This window comes from Pogoniulus pusillus, chromosome 32, assembly GCF_015220805.1.
Source record: "Pogoniulus pusillus isolate bPogPus1 chromosome 32, bPogPus1.pri, whole genome shotgun sequence".
In the NCBI taxonomy this organism is placed as follows: Eukaryota; Metazoa; Chordata; class Aves; order Piciformes; family Lybiidae; genus Pogoniulus; species Pogoniulus pusillus.
The window spans coordinates 13,674,985-13,683,866 of record NC_087295.1 but is presented as its reverse complement, the minus strand read 5'-3'; the positions used below and the strand labels follow the sequence as shown (position 1 = coordinate 13,683,866).

The following is an 8,882-nucleotide window of genomic DNA, read 5'->3' as shown; positions in this document are numbered from 1 at the left end:
TTTGCTATGAAATTCTCTTGTAAGTAGCCTGAAGCCCTTGATGAGTTCATGAAACTATACTGTAGAAAAAGCTTCACTATAACAAGTGTTTGAGGAAAAATTACATGCTGTCTTTGAACACTACTTTCAGTACTTCAGTGTGAGTGGTCTTGAAAAATAAATGAGTGACTCTTGTAGAATAATTTATGCTTGATATGATACAGAAGTGTTAACCTACAAGTGAAACTCAGCAAATGGCCTCTGTGCTTAAATGTTACTTGTGCATTTTCAACAGTCTAGAGAAATGCACAGCAAGGGTTTTAATTGCATGTGCTGGTATGTAGTGCTTTCATTTTTTTACTGTCATGCAGCTGTGTATCCCACAGTGACTGATACAGAAGGATTTTAAAGAGAGGGTAAGGACTGCTAAGGCATGGCCTTTCTGGCAGAACATGTTTTATGATTGTTGTGGAGGGCCTGTAGGCCTGAAAGCAGGCTTATTTCTGCCTTGCCCTGCCTGGACATGTCTCTCTGCCTGCACCAGGGGTAAACGAGCACAAAGGGGCACAACAGATCTGGTGCCATAAAGTCAGTTGCCCAGGACACCTGATTGTGTAAGCCCCCCCATACCCAGCTCGTGCCTGCCTGGTGCTGGGCCCCCATGATTCCCATATTTGGAGTCCAGGCCTGTGGGTTTTGCCTAGGATGGTGAGGTTTGGCTGACTGCCAACCTGATTGGTCCTTCAAGTGGCCAATAAGACCATTAACTCTCGGCCCACAGTTAATAAATAGGGGTGCACAGGCTTACTCGTTTGCCAGGGGAAATTTAGGCTGGAGGTGAGGAGAAAGTTCTTCCCTGAGAGAGTCATTGGACACTGGAATGGGCTGCCCGGGGAGGTGGTGGAGTCGCCGTCCCTGGAGCTGTTCAAGGCAGGACTGGACATGGCACTTGGTGCCATGGTCTGGCCTGGAGCTCTGTGGTAAAGGGTTGGACTTGGTGATCTGTGAGGTCTCTTCCAACCCTGATGATACTGTGACACTGTGATACTGTGACTAGTCTCAGCCGGCTCTGGGAATAGAAATGAAGCTATTTATTTACAGCTAGCACAATATACAAGCAGATAGTTACAGTAGATACAGTTATAGACAGAAATAGACAAGGTAAAAGGTAATACAGAAACACAACAGCCCTCCCAGAAACCTGAGTCCCCAGGAGGAGCTCTCAACCACCCCTGCGCCTTTCCCCCTGCCCCTCTCAACCTTACCCCAGTCCCCAGGAACAATGGAGGTTCAGACAAGAGGTTAAGAAGCAAAGGTGAGTGGAAGGTGAGGTTAGGGAGCTGCAGCTCAGTCAGAAGCCCAAAGCAGAGTGAGTGAAAATGGCCAGAGTGTTATCTAACGTTTTCCTTTCTTCTTCAGCAAGACTCTGAGTGCAGCAGACATCACCACTGTTTTCCTTTCACAGCCTATGAGCTAGTTCTTCTCACCAAACATTCTACCCTGCTTCAAACTAGCACAGACCGTGTCATGCACTCCGAACTAGCAGCGTCCTTTGGATGGCTCTTCCTCTGCTCGCTCACGCACAAAGGCTGTCTCTTCCACCTGCCTCCCCCCTGCACCACCCTTTCTGGTTTCTGCTTAGTTATCACTCTGTTCTCTTAAGCCAAGTGCTTGTTTCCGTGGTGGTCGTGCAAGGAGGAGCGCAGCTCCGCTCCCAGTCCCCCTTCCCCCCTGTCTGGGGCCTCTTGCCACGAACGGATGGGATCAAACACGTTTCTCACACTAAATTACTTCGCCAGTCCAAAGGACTTAAAATGGCCTTCCCCAGCGCCTGTGTGTTGGGCAGGGGCTGTTTCTCAGCGAGAGGAACTGATCGTTACTGCTTAATTACAGTCTTACTTCGAACTGGGGGAGGGGGGATTCAGGGAGCCTCTGGAACGCGAGAAGTGGTTTCCTTATCACACACCCGGTTTTGTACGGATGCCCTGCGCAGGGAGCTGCAGGAAAGAAAGCGTTCGCAACCCGCACCCGTCCCAGAGGCTCCCGCCAGCGCCAGAGCCAGAGCCCGAGCCAGAGCCAGAGCCGCTCACCCTGGCCCCACCCCCGCCCGCTCTCGCCGCCGCCTCGCCCTGCGCGCCGGAAGGAAGGCGCAGGGCCGGGGGCAGGCCGCGCCCCGCGGAGCCTGCCGGGGCTTGTGGTGCGCTGTGCCGCCGCGGGCGGGCCGCGGGGCCGCCTCTCCCCTTCCGGGCTCGGCGAGCGCCGCTGCGGGAGGCAGCACCGGGGGGAGGCTTGTGTTGACTTCCGCGGCGGCCGCGTCACGGGAGGCTTGTGTTGACTTCCTCGAAAGGCGAGGAGCGGCGCCGGCGCCCGGGCGGCACTGCGTGGTAGCGGAGGCCGGGGCTATACCGCGCTCGGCGATGGGAGCCCGAGAGAACCCGAGCGGAGACCGTGACGCCTGCGGCTGCCTCTCCACCGCGGTGACGGCCCGTTGCTGACCCGTCAGGCCCGATTGAGGCCCTGAGGTTGGTCTTGGCGCGGGAAAGGCCCCAAGCGGACGGCGGGGGTCGGCGGGGCTACCGGTGACATGTCGCCGGAGGGTGGCCCCGGCCCTGCGGCCTGTCCTCATGGGGGTTCTAGCGGGTGCTGGGGAGCTTCGTGCCCTATTGACCGGTGGTAACGGGAGCAGTATCCTCTGGGGACAGAGGCGATCGTTTCTCTTCTTGAAATAGACCCTTTGTTTTAGAAGCAGCGGGGTGGCAGAGCCCTGCCTGATATCCCCTCACTACTTTTGCTTCACAGATGAAATGTAAACACGTGAAGAGGGACACCCCGGATGAGGAACAGTGAGCCTAGTTTAAAGGCGCTGTTAAGCATAGTTCAAAGGTACTGCTGGTGAGTTGGAAGGGAGTCTTAGGTAGGCAATGAAACTAGTTAAAAAAAAGCTGCATTTAATTAAGCCAAAAACCTGGGTGAGTTCTTAGGTCAGCAATTTGTGTGTTAGCACAGGGGACTCTAGCAAAAGAAATGAACTCAGAAGTACTGGCACAAGATGTGAGAAGAAAGCCGTGGTGAAATACTGGAGCATATTGGGACGCAGGTGCTGCAGGCCACCGTGCTTCGGCAGAAGTGAGTGCTGAAGGACACTGAGATGCTTGAGCGTGTCCAGAGAAGGGCAACGAGGCTGGGGAGAGGCCTTGAGCACAGCCCTACGAGGAGGGGCTGAGGGAGCTGGGATTGGTTAGCCTGGAGAAGAGGAGGCTCAGGGGTGACCTTATTGCTGTCTACAGCTACCTGAGGGGTGGTTGTGGCCAGGAGGAGGTTGCTCTCTTCTCTCAGGTGGCCAGCACCAGAACGAGAGGACACAGCCTCAGGCTGTGCCAGGGGAGATTTAGGCTGGAGGTGAGGAGAAAGTTCTTCCCTGAGAGAGTCATTGGACACTGGAATGGGCTGCCCGGGGAGGTGGTGGAGTCGCCGTCCCTGGAGCTGTTCAAGGCAGGACTGGACGTGGCACTTGGTGCCATGGTCTAGCCTTGAGCTCTGTGCTAAAGGGTTGGACCTGATGATCTGTGAGATCTCTTCCAACCTTGGTGATACTGTGAAAAATGTTGAGATGCCATCACCAGCATATAAAACAGGTTTAAATCCTCGTGTTTTCACCTAGTAGGGCCATTACTCTGATCATCTTAAATAAACTTGGCCCTCAGCAACTTAACAGTGAGGGTGGATTGGGCTGTAATCTGTTCCAGTGGCTGCCTTTAGGAGCTTTTGCTTGAGGAATCCCTTAACTTCCTTCTTATCTTCCGCTCTGTGTATGCAGTAGTCAGCATACTGGAAGCCAGCTCTGGAGGAAGCACACTGAAGGGAGAATTATTGTCATAATAGTCAGGTCTGCTCTGGTCTCCAAATGTCAGCTGCTTTAATGAAACAAAGTTTTCTGGAAAGAAAACATGTCTGAAATGATCAGCTGTGGGATGTACTTAATTTTCTGGATGTTGGTGTGTGATCATAGAATCATAGAATCAACCAGGTTGGAAAAGACCTCCAAGATCATCCAGGCCAACCTATCCCCCAGCCCTATCCAGTCAACCAGACCATGGTTCCAAGTGCCTCATCCAGTCTTTTCTTGAAGACCTCCAGGGACGGTGTCTCCACCACCTCCCTGGGCAGCCCATTCCAGTGCCAATCACTCTGCCAACAACTTCCTCCTAACATCCAGCCTATACTTTCCCCAGCACAACTTGAGACTGTGTCCCCTTGTTCTGTTGCTGGTTGCCTGGGAGAAGAGGCCACCCCTCACCTGGCTACAATGTCCCTTCAGGTAGTTGTAGACAGCAATCAGGTCACCCCTGAGCCTCTTCTCTAGGCTAAACCACGCCAGCTCCCTCAGCATCTCCTCGTAATACCAGTTGCTGTCAGCACACTTACCCTGGATTTTTATTTTTTGTAGAACCCAAATTTTAATTTACTACTACATTTCAGCCTTTGAATAATTGATCTTTTTTAAATGAATTTGTCATAAAAATGTCAGATGTTTGCACTGTAACTTAAGTAGGAGACTATTGCCCCAGATTCTAAGCACAGTGCTAATGGTTCTGAATGAAGTCAGAAAACACTTGGCTGAGTGAAATCTAAATCAGATGATATGAGGATTTTATCTACCTTCTTCCCAAAACACCCACATTTTTTTTTAAAACTGCCTACTATTTTTCATTTTGTATGCTACAGTTTACAGTTCAGAAAAGTGTAAAGTGATCATTGCCAAAACACTAGTCAGGTAATGTTTTATAATGAAAATCAAATAGCCTTTTAAAATAGCAATAGGGATGAATTGCTGGTTTTGTGCATCAAAAATGGGTAATCACAGAATGGTAGGGGTTGTGAGTGACCTCTTGAGTATCAGGTCCAACTACCCTGCCTGAACAGGATCACTGAAAACAGATCACCTAGGAGCACATCCATGGGGGCCTGGAAAGTCTTCAGAAACTCCACTGCCTAGGCAGCATAGAATCATCATAGAATCAACCAGGTTGGAAGAGACCTCCAAGATCATCCAGGCCAACCTATCCCCCAGCCCTAGCCAGTCAACCAGACCATGGCACTAAGTGCCTCAGCCAGGCTTTTCTTGAACACCTCCAGGGACAGTGCCTCCACCACCTCCCTGGGCAGCCCATTCCAATGCCAATCACTCTCTCTGCCAACAACTTCCTCCTAACATCCAGCCTATACTTTCCCCAGCACAACTAGAGACTGTGTCCCCTTCTTCTATTGCTGGTTGCCTGGCAGAAGAGACCAACCTCCACCTGGCTGCAACCTCCCTTCATGTCTCTGGCTAAAGGTGCCAGAAGGAAGGCATATTTCTTTGTCCAAAGATTAATTTGCAAAGTAAGAATTTAGTGAAACATACAAGTGGAAGAGTAGCTTCACTTTTACAGTTACTGTCATTCACTCTCTAAAGTCCATATTTCAAGTGATGAATGCTAAAAGCAGAAGCTTGCCTTTTAGGGACAGCCTGTATTACATGCATTTTGCTTGTGATGGGCCCATCTTAGGATAAGCTTTCCCCAGAAGCTATTAGGTTGTCTACCCTTCAGGTAGTTGTAGACATGTTCCATTGCTGTGCCACTCTCAAAGTTCCTTCTCATATTTGTATGAAACTTCCTATATTCAAGTTCCTGGCCATTACCTTTGTCCTGTCACTGGGGACCACTGAGGAGATTGCTCAAATTTCAGCTAAAAATCTGAATTGGTATTATGACCCTGTCATATAGAAATATGACAGTTAAAAGGGGAAAAAGTGAAACTTAGGAAGTTAAATACATGAACAAACTATATTTAGTATACTTAGGGTGAAGAAATACATCAACCTCCTCTCACAGTGTTGGGGAGGTGCTACATGAAGTTGCAAATCTCAGCATTTGTTCTTTTGGTGTAAATAGATGCATTGAATTGGAGATTGTGCCTTGTGGTTGGAAAATGGTACACGTGGGACCACCTACTTAGGAAAGTGAAAACTACCCTGGAAAAATGCAGATCTGTCACTGCAGATGCTATCTACATCTGGCTTCTCTAGATTAAGAAAATTAGCTAAGGTAGAAGTAGATGGGATACAATGGAGTGTGTATTTACCTTCTGATACATATTTTCATGCTTTCATATTTTCTAAGCAGAGGAGGTCTAAACAGTCTGTAATCAATAAAACAGTTGCAGTGGCAACAAGATCTAGTTTGTTAAAATAGTGGTGATAGGATGGAAGAGTCAGGCTAGTAACTGTTTTGGGTAGAAATGAATGCTGAGGGAAACTTTTGGAGACCACAATCAGTTTTGCAGTCAGTCTTGTGTTGTTGCTACATGTTTATACTATAATTGCATTAACTACTATTTATAGAATTAGGTAATCTTTTAATGTTTCATTCTTAATGTATGAAGTGGTGGGTGCTACTAAAATTTGGCAGTATCTTTGGGGAGAAGAAATGAAGTTTGAGAAGGGAAGTGAAATAAAGTAACTTGAACATTCAAAGTCTTAGAAGCTGCTAAAAGAAACTTGTGTTCAAATGGTTTGTCAGAAATACTGAGATTTAACCTTGAATAGGGAATCAGAATCACAGAACTGTGAAACAAACCTAGGTTGAAGAGGACCTACAAAGCTCAGCCTGATGAAGAGGCTTCTGCCAAATTAGATAAAATAATCCAGCACCCTGTCCACTCATGTCTTGAAGACCTTCAGGCATTATGTTGGTGGACTGCAGGATTACCAACAGCTATCAGTGTGACTTGGTTTAATTTGCCTTTTAATAGCTGCAACAGGTGAGGTCTATTTCCAGTTGAATTAGAAGTTACCACAATTACACAAGGCCCTTATAATACCTTCTCACTGAACTTGTGAACTTACTGGACACTAATTAATCTGACAGTTCAGCTGAGCGGGAGGAAAGCTGCAACAGGGAAGTAGGATCTACTGTTTGGTTTACAGTAGTAGTGCAGTTGTTTGGTTTTAAAACACAAACCCTTTTAGCTTTTGTGAATAGTTGTGCTTTATAACCATTTTGCAATGGGAAGAAGTGAACACTAAATACTTAGTGTTATCATTACAATATGAGTTTTTTCAGTAACACCTTATCTATGCTTCTGTTTGGTGCTAGGAACGTTTAACACCCATGAGCTGTCTTGCTTCTGCTTGTGTTTTGTTGGCTTTGTTGCTTCTAATTAGTTTCCAAATTAAATTGAATAGTTATAGTATAACAGGGCTATATGATGGTGATAACAGGGCTACATGATGGTGAGAGGACAGTATTTAGCTGACTTCAACTTCTGGGGGTGGTTTTTTTCCCTGTCCTTTTCTGATAGTTGTCAGGGAAAGTGGTTGTTGTGCCAGCATACACAGAAAGGCAAATTGAATACACTATATTGAGGATGTGTAGGGTTTGCAAATTAGCAGTGAAAGTACTAGAATTTGAAACTGTTCAGAGCAAGTAAAATCTAGCAAGCACTACTGCCATAAAATGGGCTTTTTAGTACTTTTATGAGTGTTTGTGAAAGTATTTATTGTAAAAAACTTGAATGTTGTTCCTAAGGAGATTGTGCTGGTTTGTGCACTTCAAGACAGTGAATTCCTCTTTTCTGGAAGCAGAAAAATAAAAGTGATTTGGAGGTCTGATTTAACAGATGAGCTGATGTGCTTTTTCAGAAACACTAAGCATACTGAGGCTGCAGGATGTGCCTTGGTACATATGAATTCCTATGAAGTGCTTTGAGGGTATGTAAGGATAAGCAGTGGCCAAAGCTAGGAGCTACTGAGATGCATCTATTTGGATTGTATTTTTTCTCTAAAAATGGAGGAAGGCTCTTCTTGGTGAAGCCTAATGACAGGGCAGGGGGCAGTGGGTGGAAATTGAGGCATAGGAAGTTCCATGTAAACATAAGGGGAAAAAAAAAATCACTGTGAGGGTGACAAAAGACTGGAACAGGCTGCCAGGGGGGGTCGTGGAGTCTTCTCTCTGGAGATATTCAAGACCCACCGGGATGTGTTCCAATGTGATCCTGCTCTAGGTGGTCTTGTTCTGGCAGGGGGGTGGACTGGATGATCTTTTGAGGTCCCTTCCAGTCCCTATCATTCTGTGCTTCTGAGAAGTATCTGTAAAAAGTCATGTTTGCATGTAGAACAGACTGTTTACAACTGGAATCAGAGAGAACCTCAGATCTCTGAGAGAGAGGTGCAAAATGATAGAGACTGGAATGCTTGCTTATTTTAAGATCATGTGCCACAGAAGCCATCTCTTGTGTGGAGTTTCCTGTGCTGAGTCCCAAAGTTCTGTAGGTTTTATTGCTGAACTGGAGTGTTCTTTAAAAAAACAAAAAACAGTACAGTTTGTCTGAAATCTAAATGAGGGCTACAACACACTCCACAGGATTGCTGTGGATCAGAGACATTTTTGACATTTAGTTCAGTATTTTTATGTCTGCATGCATCTATGTACCTTTCTGTGTAAGCCAAGGTACACCAGTACCAAAATTACACTATTATTATTAACAGGTGGAGTCTGTTCATACTACAGTTAAGAAGCCAAGCTTCTCAAGTCTGAAAGGTGTACAAACTAAAATGGTTCAGACTCTCAGTAACAAATGCATTTTGGGTTTTTTGCCCCTCATTTATAAATTTGATATATTTTTGGCAGGTTTTGTTGTATGTGGTTTTGTTTTGTGGTTGTTTGGTTGTTTTGTTTTGAATTTAACTGCATGCTTTTTTTTAGAATATTATGGGGAAAAATGAAGAGCAATTAGAATAAAATATGTAAAGAAAGTCCATACAGATTGACTGATAGTATTATGTAATCTTGTTTACTGGCTTGTTTGTTGTGTGTAGAAAAAGTGCTTTGCATTTCAGGAGTAGTACTTTGAGTTTCAGG

General features: G+C 46.3%; 1 protein-coding gene across 2 annotated transcripts in view; it reads left to right on the top strand.

Moving 5' to 3' along the window:
* Positions 1 to 2,288: 2,288 nt before the first annotated feature.
* The window catches only part of AZI2 (5-azacytidine induced 2), a 31,320-nt gene continuing 24,726 nt past the window's right edge, over positions 2,289 to 8,882 (top strand). For both annotated transcript variants that reach the window (XM_064169772.1, XM_064169773.1), the window contains exon 1: positions 2,289 to 2,501. The gene's annotated coding sequence lies outside the window, so the exon portion shown is untranslated. The remainder of the gene's footprint in view (positions 2,502 to 8,882) is intronic.